The 17,479-nt window shown below is 33.7% G+C and overlaps 1 protein-coding gene across 6 annotated transcripts in view; it reads left to right on the top strand.

The window, feature by feature from the left end:
* Positions 1 to 17,479, top strand: part of raw (NDT-like domain-containing protein raw) — a 326,151-nt gene that overhangs the window by 244,640 nt on the left and 64,032 nt on the right. The window contains exon 1 of one of the 6 annotated variants that reach the window (XM_035360907.2): positions 52 to 349. The exons of 4 other annotated variants lie outside the window; for them this stretch is intronic. The gene's annotated coding sequence lies outside the window, so the exon portion shown is untranslated. Of the gene's footprint in view, positions 1 to 51; positions 350 to 9,715; positions 9,738 to 17,479 lie in introns of those variants that run through there. One more of the 6 variants, XM_035360910.2, reaches the window with a different exon arrangement.

Here is a 17,479-nt window from a genome sequence, read left to right on the forward strand (position 1 = left end):
GCAACGTCGTCGAGTAAAAGAACACAACTTTTTACGTAGGGGTTAAGTATGTACTACTGCCAGAGAGTTTTCGGGGCGGGGGTAGAGTAGAGTAGTGCTTTCTTGGCATGGTTCGCGACGCACTTACCGCACCTACCTCTACAGCGCCGGAGGATCATCTGTTCTGCTTCCTTCTGGACCAGGTTGCCTTCGCTATTAACGGCGCTCTCGTCGTACCTCGAGCTTGTCATTATTGCTATAACACATGCAGTCCTGTTAGTTAATTTATTGCGTTTAGTTAACAAGGTGTAGTGAGATCAGTGCCTCTGGATTTGTTTCTTTTATTTTTAGCAACCATTCACGATGAGCGGTAAGCAGTAGTTTTTGGTTTTCTCTTTTAGAATTTGTAACTGTATGTTTTACCTTGAATCATGCAACGTTGTGTTTTTTTTTTTTTTTTTTTTTTTTTTTTTTGAAGCTTTGTGATTTTCAGTTAGCCTTAGCGTTGAAATTTTAACTGAAAAAGCGAAGACAAACGACTGTTAGTTTTATCGATTTGCTTGCTAGATTCAGATTTATATAGTAACGCATAATAATAGTGTTTTAAATTTTTTAATTCTCTAAAATATAGTCAAGATGTAAAAGCCGATGCTTTATTAATATTATATCACATATTAGTAATTTAAGGAACTGGAAATACTCTTTCTGCACTTTGCAGTGATGATAAAAAGAGCTCGAAATGACGAATGCACCATCGAATTTTCTGTTCAGATTTTACTTTTAAAATTCTCCTTTAATAGTTACCAGACAGTTACTGTTCTAGGTAAAGTGAGATAACCTCTATCCGTATATGAAGTAAATTTTAGACTAGACATTTTAATTAGCATATTCCTGATTTTAAAAACATTTTACTGAGATTAAAATTGATTTATGATTGGTTTTAGAGATATTTAATCCACATGTAAACTAATTACGTGTTTGTGGGGGGGAAAGGTCTTGCAAAGGGAACTTTTAACTGATCCAGGGAAATTTATAGTGACTTTGTTGTTATTATTATTGATTTGTTTAATCTATTTTAATGTAATCATTTTGTGTATTACATAAAATTTGCTTTAAGTTTTCGCCCTTCTGCTTCTCTTCTAGCGGCGTATTTCAGCCGTTAGCGCTGGCATGCATTTCACGAGCAATCAAACGTGTGAACTGATATTTCTTAGAATCCAGTCAGTTGAATTGGATAATACCGTTTTTGTTATTTATTTTTTGTACATTAATAATGGCCAGTTGTTGCTTTCAATCTATATCCGAACAGCGAAGTCACTTTCTGCAGCTCGGTAAGATTAACAAATTTAATATACTGCCTGAATTCTATCATTATTCTTTATATTACAAGAAAGAAATTTGTCAGTGAGTTGATGCAGCAGTGTTCTTGCATAATTAAATAACATGTGGCACAAAATTGCTTATCGCAATGAAGTATGTCGACTTACGCCATTTTCACTTGTAAAACATTTGATCGGAGAAACTTTCCTCTTCTCCATTGGGAGATGTGTGATTAACCTTTGTGTTATTTGAAATGATAGTTTTTAAGCCGGTAAATCAGTTTCTTCTTTTAGAAACACCTTGTATTGATTGACTTTCTCATGTATTTTTATGCAAAGTCGATATCAGAAAAAGAAGTAACTACACTACTGATATTAAATAACAACGAAACCCCTTTTCAAATGGCAGATATTTTATTTATGTATCTTGTTACTACTGAAGAATATCAAAATATTTTAAAAAGCATACTGGCTTGCACTGCTGTTAAATATTATGATTTGAAAGGTTTAAAGATGGCTGGGCTGTGAGCGGTAAATTAACGATTTCTGGTGCCAATTTTATTTCGATTTTATTAATTTTCTTTTTTCTTCTGACACTGTAGTGCATCATACAATATCCAGTGCGTTTTACCAGCGGTTTTATTAGAAGTAGCATTTGATTAACTAATTAAATTTCGCTTTTATTAAGAATTATTATTATTCTTTATTTCGTAATAACAATATAGTATTTGAAATTAAGCACACAAAAAAATATTCGATTAGCGTAAATTTCATATAAAACCGTGCCGATTTCGAGGGCGATCAGACATAAATCTTTCTTTTTCAGGAACAAAGTTTATTTATTATTTTACAAAAGTTGCTTTGATGCTAAATGCTTATGTTTAATTGGCCAAAATTATCTGGCCGCTATAAGCTCTGCTATTAAGTCTCCAAGTGCATATCACGTAAAAAACCCAAGCAAGCTTTTGGAGGGGAAGAAAAGCAAGAAAGCAAATAAAAGGAGAAACCACATTATCATAAATGTGGATAATCTTATCGTCTGGCAACGCGAAACTGGACGATGCGTTGTTACAGGTGCTTATGCTATACAAATGTATAAATGCCCGAGTCAGTTCAGCCGTGATAAGCAATGATAATAAGGCTTCAATGGCGCATTATAAAAACAATAAAAAAAGGTGCTCACTAAGAAAACAGAAGAAAAGCCAGTAAAAGAACAGACCATAGTTTCATAAATACGAAAAAACATAACATCGCTAGATAAGTCGGATTGGCAGAAGTGCACACTACCTACGTAAAGCATGCTGAAACAAAGTATGTATAAATATTGGTAAATATACATCCAAAATTATGGTATGGCTGGAATACTTGCTTTCTCGCAAGGCTTTAAGATTACCGTATTTGACGGCATATAAGACGCACTTTTTTTCCTAAATTTGGTCTCAAAAAAGTTACCTGCGTCTTATACATTAAGGTAATTGCATTCAATAATTGTTTATTTGGCTTTTACGAAACGGAGAACTAAAAGAAACCACGCTATTGAAACTTTTTTCGACCGATAACCATGCTGTGTCCTTGAAAAAAGAATTGAAACCCCTACATTAGTATAGGGAAAATACAAACACATTCCAAAGAAACGAGCTTTCAATCATCTCATTTTAAATATAAAAAACTAGTTGTTTTGTTAAGAATTACATCACAAACAAAAAACATTTAATCTAAATATAAAGCAGCGTTTGTAAAGTGTTGCAATATCAACGATGCGAATGAAACAATATCGCGCGATTTATCGCTGACGACCGATCAATAGTAAAGTATGATGAAGAAAAGGCCAAGTAACGAAATTTTCTTAACAAATACATAATACAAATCTACAAATGTAACTTTTAGCTAATTTTGTAAGCTAAATTTTGTTCAATAACTGCTGAAAATTTACCTTGAAGTATATGGGTTTCATATAGGAAACTATAAGTGACAGTGATACTTTTATTTGCAAAAAAAAAAAAAAAGTGTCGTTTCTTAGAAACAATAAAAGATATTTCGAATTCGCGCAGCATAATGTCTTTCGCTTTTATCTCATACTGCAACAGTATATTACTTATTAGTACATAATAATTAAGCGTTTGAAAGCAATATGTATATTTTGGTAAGATTTTGATGTTTCTCTTTGGCTATTAAATGATAATACTGCAGGTGAATTAAACATTTAGTGTAAGTTTCTCTGAAAAGCAATTCCATGAAGCAGTTTCATTTTGGCTATACGCCAACGATTATCCTTTGTGAACTTAATTGGAATCTAAAATTATAGTGTGTTTTGCTATCTTGTTTCTGTATACTTGTTGACAGCCCTTCCCCCCCTCCAATGGGCTATAAAGCTCCCTTTTTACGGATGTTGTGGTGCACGAGTTGACTTGACAGCACATACAGTTTTCTGTGCTTAGTAAAAAAACAGTGGCATCTGCTTCCATTGCGCTAACAATAATAATAAATTTCTTGAGTACCATAGATTATTACCCTTTATATGTATTTTTTTATAATTATATTTTGATAGATTGTTAGCCATTTTATTGATGACCTGAATGGGTATTTTTTATATTTAAAATTTAAAAAAAAGGGAAAGATTTGTAAGATTCCCTTTTTGGGGTATATATTTAGCAATATTTGATTCGTAAAATTCTTGCGAGCAAATATTTTTTACCGTAGAGAAAACATTTGCGATTCATATCATACATATAAATGCATAAATATGTCTCGTGATACAAAGAATTTTTTTTTTATATTTACTTTTCAAACAGCCATATAAAGATTCATTTCTTTAGTTCTAAAGGTAAATTTCAAGAGATCAAATTTTCTCTCTCTCTTTTTTTTTTTTTTTTTTAATTCTTTTTATATAAGACAGTTATAAGCATGAAACTGTTTAAACGTTTCGCTGTGTGTATAAAAAATACTGCGGCAATATATTGTTTATTATTTGCACAAACTGAAATAAATTGTATTCTATATGCTGTTAAACAAATCTAATTCTATCTCATATTATGTATCCAAATGCTATATAGAGTCGGCTTGAATATATCTGGTGCAGACAGCGTTAAGTCTGCATCAGATGGAACACTGTTCCAGTTTGTGTTTTCTTGGGGAAGAAGTGATTTACATAATATGACGGAAGTAAAAAATATAACGAACATTAGTGCTTGCTGGCTTTTTCTTCACCGGGTTTCTATTTCGAATGATGAAAAGGAAGATCCCAGTGCGCGACACCGCAACAAAAAGAAGATTCTTGCTGAAGTTTCAGTGCTGTCTTTTATCTGCAGATCTCGCTGGCTGACAGCCCAAAATGCGTACCAGGCGCCTTTCCCTCACCTTACCTTTTCATTTTTTTTTCCTTGCATGCACTAGGTGTTCGTTCCCTTTGAAAAACCGACATTTAAATGGCTTCGAGTGTTTCTTGGCAGAGACGATGGAAAAGCTGCAGATGTTGTGGTCTGAAAATTGAAATTCAAGCCAGAGGAAAATGGAAGCTCTTATTCCCTCCTCCCTCTTTAATCTTGTCAGGGAGGATCTTGAGTTCAGCTAGCTTTATATGTTTCTGTTTCACGCAACCTTGTCAGGGAACATTAACTGACCTCAGAAGCAGAAAATTGAGACAACTGAGTTCGCCTATTTGCCTTACGTCCCGTTGAAATCGACTCTTCATCGATTTGGTTTGGTTTAGATGGTTATAGCAAAGCACTCTAGGGCTATCTGCCTAACGGGAGGGATGCCTTCGTAGAGGATTTTCTAAGGAAACTGGCTCGTATGCACGTTACACATAAGAAAAACCATAAAACCGTCCATGCAGCCAGCCCGTTCGCCTGAAATCGAACTCCACAAGTCACTTGGCTTCGTATTTGAAGTGACCAAAAAAACTGCTAGTCTTGCTTGCAGTTTCAGTAATATCAGATATTAGCGAAAGAATTTCGAAGGGATTAAAAAATGACTTTCTAAAAATATGCGAAAAAAGAGTAATATTTCATTAGATGGGGAGATCTTCTGAATATTGACACTCATATTCAACACAGTATGTAGCCTGCTAATGTAGAATTTATAAAATCGTGGTGGATACATATTCTCAGCGTTGATATTACCCCCTGTTTCCTACATTGGCATATTTTCGTTGTTACTATAATGCCCATGTTCAAATCAAAGCGTTTTTGGTTGAAAATAACACTTGAGTCTTGTGCATCCTTGAACATGACAGCAAATTTAGAGCGAATGCGAACATATTTTTGTAAAGGTATTTTGTTTGCTTTTTCTAATTGGTTGTTTTTTTTAATATATAGTTTGTTCCCATAACAACGATGTATATCAAAGAGATTTCATATTTCTTTTCATGTTCAGATCACATAACCTGCTGCTCAAAGTCTTCTTCCGATCTGAATATGAATGTTAAAACCTATAATGGGTATATTTTGTTACATCAGTGTTAAGATTAATTAGTCAAGGTCACTGATTAGAAATAATCCGAAGCTGCTGAAAGTAACCAATAATTCAGTTTCTAGTACATACCGCAAAGATATGTTCTGCATTCGTTTCCTAAACTGATTTATGTCTATGTAAATTATTTAAACGCAGACGTGCCTTACAATACATAACACTTATGACAGCTTCGCAGTTAAGTGTATTTGATTCTTAACCTGTAAGAGTGTTATCGCCGAGATTGTAGTATTAGTTTAAAAGACTAAAATTAACCTCAGAAAAACGATAAAAATTAGCGGAAAGCGCTAAAAATGAATTTTCTTTTATCTGTCTTTTCAGTTAATAAATTACTAAGCAATTTTGAATTTAAATTATGATCAGAGAAACGGAAGGTCCACGCCTGAATTTGGAAATTTCCTTTGAAAACAAATGTACGTGGATAGCGATTTATTAAATGTATTTTGCATGTGAAGCTTAAATGCAAAAAACGGTTCAGTTTATTTAATTATGGCAAAGCACACTAGGGCTATCTGCCTAAGGGGATAAATGCCTTCGTGGAGGACTTTCTAATAGAAAAATTGACTCGTATACACGTTACAGATGGGGGAAACCACGAAAACGCCCATGCAACCAGCCCGTTCGCGAGATTCGAACGTCTGACCGAACTATCAGTGTTCAGCGACTTTACCGCTTGGCCGGTGGTGGGCAAAAAATGATAAGTTGCAGATGTAAAGTGTATTTTACATAATTGAATCACGTAATAAGTGAGGTAAACGACGTCAGTGTTAAGTTCAATTTTTGTTTTATTTTACAAGCGTGCTTGCTACACACTACCTTTAATCACAACTTTTGATTGTTGATCATTCCAGAGCTATAGGAAATTAACCAGAGAGGTGCATAAGAAAATTCAGTGCTGTGCATAAGAGCATGCTATGTTTGATTTGTAGCATGTTTCGTACCATTTATTTATTAGAACGTTCATTGTTCGTGCCAAGCTGTCGACAGATTTATTGAAATTTCTGGATCGGGATAAAATTTCTTGTTAAGAATTATTTTCGAAACAGAGAACATGTTCTCAGCCTTGTGAAAGAACTTATTTTTTTCTTTTATGGTTATCTCAAAAGTTGTTGACACTCTGAATGGAAACAAGTGTTTTCACTCCGATAACACCCACGAAGAACTTCCTTTCTTTCTTGCGGTGTCTTAAGTATTTGTTTACAGTTGTCTTGAGATTCGAGGGCATTGGAGATGCAACATTGTTTATTTTGATCTTAAAGAAAAGAAAGAAATCATATTTCATCTTAGTTTCCTTAAGTGAAGTTTCTTCCTTTATATTCGAATCAGAAGTAGGAAAAACCTGGAAAATTATGTCTTTTTAATATGTGGGGTATATGTTGAACATAGTGATGCCTGCCTTAGGTTAACTATATTTAAAAGCGTTAAATTTCGTAGTTGCTTAAATTTTTTAGACTCCTTAAAATAAAATAGCGACGCAAAGGTGTCGGATTAACTTACCTTATGTTCTTGTATTTGTTGAATCTGTTGAGCAAAAGTTAACAGGTTGACGTTCGTCCCTTAAATCTATCATAAACATTTAAACCACGGAAGAAAATATTGTTTTAAATTGCAGAAATGTATTGCATATCTCATTGCTTTATAATAGCTTCGGAAGAATGATCATGAACTGTAACAAATTTTGTGAATGCGTTTACCTTTTTGAAATATCTTGCAACAAAAGAGAATGAATGCAAGAGTATATATCGCTGACTTACGACTCTTATTATATAAAAATATAATAATTGTTGATTTGCACTTATTGTTAAAGGTTATTATTAGGACTTATTGCTTTTATATGATATTGGACTAATGGCTTTGATATGTACTAAGACAATTGATTGTTTATTGCAATGCTACATACCTATATAGCATATGTGCAACAGCATGTTATCTCACCTAACTTTTATGTTATCTATAAATGATTGTACATGAGAGATAAAGAGCAGCTTTCTAATGGATAGGTATAATCGCCAGTGAATAAATGAATATTTTCTAATGAATAAGTGAGATAATTTCTCAGAAATATATATTAATAAAGTCAAAAACTTGTTCAGGAATCATTTGTCAGAAACTTTCATTATTAGCCAAAAGTTTAGACATTTCCAAAAATAAAATAATAAAATCGCATTATTCCTAGAATTGCTTACTAAAAGGATCTTATTTTTCCACCCTACTTTTTTATGTTAGATAAATTGTTCCCGTCGTGGACGTATGGGGATCAATCTTTACAAATAGAGATTTTGCCATATAAATCAAAGACTTCATCTACAGTGCTAATAAAATAAAGTGTAAAATTTTATTTATTTGCTAAGATTTATTATTAAAATGTCTGTCCTTAGATTTTACGATTTAAAGTGTAATTAAGTTAATACTGAGAGGTGTTCGTGCGAAGAAGCAAGTTGCTAATATTTACATGTTTCTAATTTTACACGGCCAGAATATTGCCATCAGTTAGTCATTTTCTTTGAGGTAATTTCGCTGCCTTTTTTTTATAACGAAAAGGATGCGTTTATATATTCGTCTATTTCAAATAAGGAAAAGTTGTTCTCCTGCAATTCAGTCATTTCAGTACACTTTTGATGTAGTACCCATTTACAAAAACCATTGCGCGTTTCCCTCCTTTTCGTTTTATAAAATAGTATATTTAAATTTAAGTATTATCCGTATCGGACAAAGATATGAAAATGTACTGGAATCGGGAAGTCGTCGGTAAAAAATAATGATAGTAAATTCTGTTAAATTTGCCATAAGCCTTGGGAAAGAAACTACGATATCGCAAAATGGTGAATGTATTTTGTAGTCACTGTATTTATCCATGATGAAAAAACTAAAAATTTCTTATAATTTTTCAAATTGTTAAGATAAAAATTCAGTGCTGTGTATATAAATATATTAGTATCAGTTCTTGGAATCTAAACTTACTGAAGTGTGATATTTATCATAATGTTTCGATTCGTAGCTAATATATGTCAGCAGTAGGATAAAAAAAAACAGGTCTTTTAAAGCATCATTTAATTGCAACTAAAATACTGGATAGAGGCAATACATCAAAATGCCACATAACAAAGAGTAAGTCAATGAACGTAAATTGATGTTACGCAGAAGCCTGCGGTGTAATAAAAAAGCCAACATTTTCCTCCCCATGTTAGAAATAAGAGGCGCTAGAGGCAACTGCTGTGATAATTAATCATAAAATAAAGTGATATTTAAATAGCTTTATTTGCTCCAAAGGCTTTATGCTTACGTTTTGTAACTAAGTTTAACATTTCAGCCAAGTTAACCTTTCTCATCCGATGCTGATTTAAAATTTTTATATCTTTCGTAATATTTTAAGATTTTGTAACATTGTATTTTTTTTTCCTTGCAGAAATAGTCGTCTGATTCATTTATCTTTCTGCAATAAAGGAAGATTTTCAAGAGAGTCATTTTAAAAAATGTTGAGTAGTTCTGTCGCAATTTAATGGACTTGTAGCTGTGTTTTTTAATGTTCTCAGAAATTTACGTAAAAAATAAAGGAGAAAATTTTAAAGCAAATGGGAGTTTTTATTTTCCCGTTAAATTTCGCAAGTTTTAAGTCACGGTGATCATATTTGTTCGGCTGCTTTAAAGTTATCTTTAAGCTTCTTTAGAATGCTGGTCTAAAAATGCATTTCATTGCAACTTATCGAAAACGACATTTGAATGGACTGATATCATATTTGAGTTTTGTTTAGGTAACTTCTGCTTTTTATATTAGGTGAATTGGAATGTTCGAAAAGACTCCTCCTGTTTCTTAATTTATTTTTATTTATTTAATGTATTTTCCGATGACCGGACACTACTAAATGAGCATTCATCAGGAATGACCTCATCCATCAGTTTGCCGTCTGATTGCCGAAAACGTTGCCCAGAATGCACCACAAGGGGCAGCTTAAACCACCGTCAAAATAAGTAAGTAAATGAATAAATAATACCAATGCTACATTATAGGAAAATTGATCAAGTGACCATTTCAGGTTGTACAGAAAGTAATAGTTTCTCAAATGTTTCTTATATACCAAAAATAATTGCTTGTTAAGAGACTAAATTTAAATAATCAACTTAAATCATTAGTATGTTAATCATAACTTAGAATTTTTTTATTTATATAAGAAATTTGAATCGAAATTTCGATTCAAATTTCTTTTTAAAATTAGATTTTCTTCCATAGAATAATTGAGGATTTTATGCAGTTTATAATATTAGATCGTAGTTGAGCTATTTGAACTGTTGATGAAATGTTTTATTTTAATTTATTGGATGAAATGACCCGTGCTTCAAGATTTGCCATATTAAACTGTTCTTTAATAATAAAATAACTTTTTTCAGAATTTTCGAAGTAATAATATGTAATTAATTAAATTTAAAATCCGATAAATAAAGTAAAATTGCTTAAAAAAATAAGAAATGTGTAAATTGGCATTTTAGATACGGTCAAGCATTATACATATAAGACTAGAAGAGAAACACGCTAATGTGACAATCAAAATCGTAAAAACAACCTTGTATTTAGCTTAAGTGTATTGAAACACTCATTCGATTTCGAGGGCAGCTAAAGGTCCCTCATCATCAGGAGAAAGAAATACCTAGAAAGAAGAAAATAAAGGGGAAGGAGTCTCAGAAACACGTGGTTAAATTGAATAATAAATGTAATAACCACGTGTTTCTGAGACTCCTTCCCCTTTATTTTCTTCTTTCTAGGTATTTCTTTCTCCTGATGAGGAGGGACCTTTAGCTGCCCTCGAAATCGATGAGTACACTTACGCTAAATACAAGGTTGTTTTTACGATTTTGATCATTATACATATGCCTGAATATGCCTAAGTGACAACTTCTCTCTATTTCAGTGAATCAGCAAGCACTTCATGAAACCTCGCTAGCATGATAGACAAAAAATCATTTTTTCACAAAACGGTGGGAAGGAAAAGGAAAACAGTACTCGCTTAAGAGAAAAAGGGAGGAATTAAAAAGCATTCTGTACAAATTTTAACATTTGAAATGCTAATCACGTTTGCAACTGTCTCCTGCAGGGTACCTGATAAAGGTACCATGATTACTATGCTAAAGTGCGTTATGAAATGATTCGGAGAATTGTTAGGTCCTGAACTGATACAGTTTCCCTTTTCCAAGAAAAGATACACAAGGAAGAAAAACTAAGGAAATATGGTTTCTTGTTATGATAAATATAGATGTTCATTGCATTTGTTAGGCAAGGAAATGTACAAAGTAGACTATGACATATTATTCTACATACCTGATAAAACCACAACTATATTTCAGTTGGCTCAGTATCAGTCAGAATTAATGTAATTTTTGATAACTTTTAATTTACATTTATTAGTTTAAAAAAACCAGGTTTAATTCTTTTCATTACATGTATTTAAGACTATTAAATGTGATTCTTGTTTTTTAAATATAGAATGAAGCCCAGAAACATTTTTTTTTCGTATGCCAAATACGTTACCCAGGACATTGAAAATTCTCAATATATAAATATATATATATATATATATATATATATATATATATATATATATATATGCAGGGTTCAAAATTAAAAATAAGTATATAGAATTTTTTTAGATGAGTTCTTTTCATGTCTGTTCGATTACGACAGCTTTCTAAGCCCTCCCCCCCCCCAAAAAAAAAATAACATTTTAAAAAAATGAGATATTCTCTCGGTAATGGAACAAGTTTTTTTTAATTTTTTACCTGCGATTTTTCCTGAACCGTTTCATTTTACTCTTGAAATATGTAATTTTATCTTAATTTCCTCTTCAGTGTATTTAAAATTAGGTATAAAAATGCGTCTGACGTAGATTTCGAATAAAACTATATCGATTTGGAAGGCGGATTTTTCTTTAGTAACCAAAAAATGATTTTTCCAATTTGTTTTAAATAGACATCAGAAAGTAACCAGTTTTGTGGGTTGTGGTTGAAGCGTATGAAATTTTTGAACTCCATCTATGAAAAAATGTTTTTGTTCCTGAATAAGAGGGATCGTCTTCGAAATCGATGTAATTTTATTCAAAAGGTACGCTGAATTGAGGTTGACTTTATGTCTGATTTTATACTAGTATGTTTCTCTTTCGATCGGATTGTAATGCATCTCTAGGAATACCACAAAATTTCCTTTGCGCAATATTCAAAACCTAGTTAAACAACCATTTTTTCAGCTCTTCTAACTTTTCAGAGCATCACTGATATTTTCGGAATAAGGTGAATTGAATTAGCAACCTTCAACGCGAAAGAAGAGGCGGAAGATTGCATTATAAAATGACAAGGTACATTATTTTCATTTAGGTAAAATGCGAGAAAAAATAAAATCGTTATAAGTGTCGTTTCGGAAGCTATACTAAACTTATTGTGTTTTTCCTGAGAAAAATATTAAGTGTTTATCACTTATTTTGCAAAATAAATATTAACGATTTATTAAATTTTAGAGTTAAATGGGAACATAGAGGAATTGCTTAGTCATTCTTTAATATTTATTAAAACTTTTTGCTATCTTGATGAAAAAATGCACATTTTTTCTTGAAAGAAAACCGTGTGCTACACATTTGAATTTGTTCTACAGAAATCGAAAACTTGGGGGTGGGGAGTTTTTATTTGTGTTCTAGACTGAAAGGCATTGACGGTTTTTAAATCCTGAAGTAAATTACAAAATTCACCATATGAACTATTTTTATCTGTTTTATAGTATTTATGTTTAATGTAATACATTTTTATTTTACGTTCACTTTTTTTACCCTCTTTGCGACTTATGCTCTGTGTATGATTTTTCATTACCAACAGTTTTCATATATTAAATACGTTAAAGATTTTATAGTTAATTACGAGAGATCTAACTGCGTGCGAATACTAGTGGAACTTTATTTTTATGAAAAGGCTTATATTTACTTTATCTGGGGAATACTTGAAAAACGAGCCTGTTCATCCAGGTGCTGAATTCTGAACGAACTTTTAATGACCGTGATGTTTAATCCCTTAGGTTTTGGTAAGAACAAGTAATAAATTGTTGACTATTATGTTTAAATGATAGCCAAGTGTACTATCAAATCTACTGTAAAAAATCAGTGTATGTCGTATGCCTGATTTTTTATTGCATATCTAAAGAGCTGCAAAAGGAGTTCAAAACCACCGGTAACCGCAAGTTTTAAATCGAATCAACCGGTTATAACCGGTGTTTTCAATCACATCAACCAAATTCAACCGGAATTTAAAACCGCTTGCCATATCACATTCTTATACATATGCTACATATTGAAAACGATTTATGGTACTTAACTGTAGGCTTTTTTTTTTTTTTTTTTTTTTTTTTTTGGTAGTTTATATTTCTGTATAAAATTATTTGGATTTCAAAAGAAGACTCGAACATTTTGCTTTTGTCTTTTGTGAACGTAGCACATTTTGACGCCCACTTTTTCTGTAGTGAAATACCCTAATTTCGGCAAGATAAAGCTACTTAAATTTCTCTCCATTTTCCCTGTTTCGAAGTTGTTTTAGATTGTCATGATTGTTGCTTATCTGTTGATTAAGAACTATTGCAGTCTCTGATATCTCATTGTCTGAAGTCACTTAGCAACAGCGTGTTTTCAGTGCAATAGCTGGAGCGAAATTTATTGTCGTTTCTCAGTTCTAGAATGCTTAAAATATGATCCTCAGACTTTGACATCAACTTTTTTTTTTTGGTTGTGGGTGTAGTTATCAGTTTTAATACCTTTGCCATTTAAATTTGTTTTGTCAGTTATTTTAAAGCTATCAATGATATTACGTGAAATGCGATAATACTATCACAGATGAAATTGCCTGCTAACGTATGATATGATTCTTAATGCTGCAGCTGTGTTCTTCATTTTTGAAGTGAAAAAATAATTTATGGGAATGAACTTGCAATACTTTCTTCGCAATTCTGTAGTGATATAAAATCTGTGGGAATACAATTTTTTTTCTTGCTTGAAGTTTATTTCTTCTAATTTTCTCTTTCTAAACTATGCAATGAATTCGGATTTCTCTCAGGGTGATGAATATTTGTTCTTATATGTTGATATGTTTCGCTGGAGGATCATGCATATCTGGAAAGATATGCATGATCCTCCAGCGCAATTCTTGTGTCTGTTATAAATAGTAGTTTGTTAATAATAAATGTAATATTTTCAAATTCTTGTGGATTTACATATTTATATTTTTATCATTTAATTTTTTATATCTGATTAAAATTTACTATTATTTATATGCATGCTGTTTACTTCAAAAATAATTCAGTCGAATCATGCATCTCCAGGCTATCCCATTCTCATAGCTGCACCGTCATTCTAAACAATGATCAGTTGCAGCGTGAGCGACTTTAGAGGCCCATACTTTAACTTGCTACTGCATGTTGAGCACCATTTTAGCCAAAATTACCTCGGGTATGCGACTCTTACTTGAAATTTAAAAAAAAAAAATTTAATTTAGCATGCCATTCCCCATTTTCCTCTCCCATACGCAGGGATGATTACATTGCATTTACTTCTAACATGTAACAATATTTCTAACTTAATGTACATGAGGATAAATCATTGCAAGTAGTTTAATTTTTTTAACAAAAAGGAAAAGAAATAAAATAATACAAATGTAAAGAAGAAATCTGGGAACAATATGAATTGCACGTTATGTTTTAGTTCATTAAAATGCACCATTATGTTACGCTAGTCTTGTGTACACAAGCAGATTCTCAATATTATTACATGTATGTAGTTTTCTTAACAAGCTTGACATTATTTTATTTCAAATGCTAGAAGAGAAAAACAGTTATTAGATTAGAGTTCTTCGTATGTAGAAAACAAGTATGTTTTGTTGAAAATTTCAGTATTAGATACGGAGATGAATGTTGTTTTGGAAGGCATCTTATGAGTGTATGTTATCTGTGCTCATTAGGGGGTTAAATTTGCTAAAAAATTTACCAACTTCAAGCAGTTTAGAATTTAGATTTTCAGTTTTGGGAGATGTTCAAAGAAATCATTCATAACTAGGAATTGGAGTTCCTTTGTTCCCTTGTATAGTTGGACATTTAGTTTAGGAATGAATCACAATGCGTCTCTGGTGTCACGGTTTTCTGTTCTTATGCATGACTTCCATTCGTACGTACGAGGCTTTAAACCTATTATACCATCCTAAACTAGAGAACTACCGCCACCAGAATGACATTATTTAGTGATGTTAGAACTGTAGAGACTCCCCGAAAATGAAACAGTATAAATTACTCTCTAAACTATACCTGTATGACTTGCCAACATGCAATGTGCCATTTATCAGTAGTGGTATTAACTGATCATGCGAATTTGGTCAGTCTGGCTCTGTCAATGATTTTACTCTGTGAAAAAATATCCCTTAAGGGCTATAATGTACAGTAAGATAGCTCCGCCGAATCGAAGAGTTGTGTTCTCGTTCAACTTTTTCTATAACGCTGCGTGCTAGTGACATAGATTGTTGTCCAAACATTAACCTATAAATAATTTTTAGATCAGTTGTTTTAAATTAGATAAAGTAGAAGTGAAGAAATTGGCACAAGTATAGATCATGGAGTAACTTACTGCATGTTACAAATGTTATAAATCATTATTTTTTATCATATATTTGATATTGTAAATAAATGATAATGTCAGTTTTTATATGGAATAGGTTTTCTTCTGGCGTGAATGAGATATGGCAATTTTTTTTATATTGCCTATTAAATTGTCAGGTACTTAATTCGGTTACTAACCAATGATAACTCATTTAAGGATTTTACTTAACCAATGATAACTCATTTAAGGATCACGGAGAGTAGAATGAAGCAGCTACTTGTCTTCTGACATAACTCATCTCATCTCCATGAGACTGAGATCTGATAATCGAGCTGACTAATCTGTTTGCTGAATACCTTCTTGGCTAAGGTATTTCATGTCATTCATTCGCCCCCCATGAGGCCAGGAAACTGCGTATCAAAGCAAAGAAATAGCCGATTGCGGCAGCGTATGGTCTTACAGGAAAATCGAGAATCTTGTCTGTATACATCTAAGGATCCACCAGTGGCCGAGTGGGTAAGGCCACTGAATAATACTGTTACGAAATCTGTAGCTGCGGTAAGATAGCTTTTCCGCAAAGCAGGTTTAGGGTTGCTATAAAATGACAATGGAGAGCAGGGTTGCCACAACAAATACATCCTCGTTGTCATGGATTACTTTACGAAGTAGCCGGAAGCTTACCCAATTCCAGACCAAGAGGCTGTCACGACAGCTGATGTTCTGTTACAGAATTGGGTGTCCAATTTTGGAACCCCCTCCAGATTCATTCCGACCAGGGCAGGAACTTCACTACGGCTGTGTTCAAGGGACTCTACGACTTGTTGGAAATCAAGAAAACGCAGACGACTCCGTTACATCCTCAGTCTGATGGCATGGTGGAGAAGTTTAACCGTACATTCCTGAATCACCTCTCGCTTAGGGTGTCCAAGAACCAAGAAGACTGGGATTGCAAGATGCACGTGTTCCTGCTTGCTTACCGTAGTGCCGTCCACGAAAGCACCGGCTATTCTCCATCACAGATGCTCTTCGGTCGCGATCTCCGTCTTCTAAATGACCTGCTCTTCGGCCGCCCACCGGATGTACATTTCTCGCCTCAGGAGTATGTGTAAGACCTCCAGGCCCGGTTGGAAACAATACACAGGTTTACTCGAGAGCGGATCAACATCTCGACGAACCGGATGAAGAAGAGATACGACGCAAGAGCCACCGAACATCAATTCCAGGAAAACAATGGCTCTTGAATCCGAGTCGTCGTAAGGGTGTTTCTCCTAAACTGCAGTCGCATTGGGAAGGTCCCTATACAGTCCTCAACAGACTGAACGACGTCGTGATACGGATCCGTAAGTTCCCCAGTTCCAAACCCAAGGTCGTTCATTATGACAAATTAGCCCCATACTATGGCCACAGTACTTAGTGCTTCTTAGGGGAACACATGATTCTTGTGCATGAGTTTTCTTATCTAGTAGTTTCTGTGTAAAGTTTGTATGTAGTGTAAATGTTTGTTTCTTTAGTTATGTTGTTTTTTTATTGCCTTTTGTTTGTATCGAAATTGGCTTCTGACCAAGGATTGTACTGCCCGTGACGTGCAGTCGTTGGGAGGGGGCAGTGTTACGAAATGTCCAGGCGCGGTAAGATAGCTTCCCTGCAATGCAGATTTAGGGTTGCCATAAAATGACAAGGAAGGCAGGGTTGCCACATTTGGCGAGAAACCGCTCATTTAGCGACATTTGGAGAAAAAATTGGCGATATGCCATAGACGGATGGAGAACCTTCTGGAACGAACTCTTACTGGTTTAGCCCGGAATGTCCTCGATCACAAGCCAAAAGCTATATAAATCCTGCTGGTACGCGGATAGCCAGTTAGTGCCTCGTCTAGCGAGTTAGTTAGTGAGCCCATCGAGTTGATAGACAGTCAGTGAGTGCCGAGTGGGCCATGGAGTACACCGAAAGAGTCTCTTAGTGTATCGCGATTAGTGCATCGTCGAGAGAGTGTGTTGAGCTCCGGGAACGACTGAACCGAGGAGTTGGGAGCTGTACTCTGAGGTATTATCGAATGCATCGCGAGTTGTAGCGTGGAGAGTCTCGAGAGTACGCGGAGTTCCGAGA

The sequence above is a fragment of the Stegodyphus dumicola genome, chromosome 8 (genome assembly GCF_044657685.1).
Source record: "Stegodyphus dumicola isolate Sdum_Otavi_A_Nest chromosome 8, ASM4465768v1".
NCBI classification, from domain to species: Eukaryota; Metazoa; Arthropoda; class Arachnida; order Araneae; family Eresidae; genus Stegodyphus; species Stegodyphus dumicola.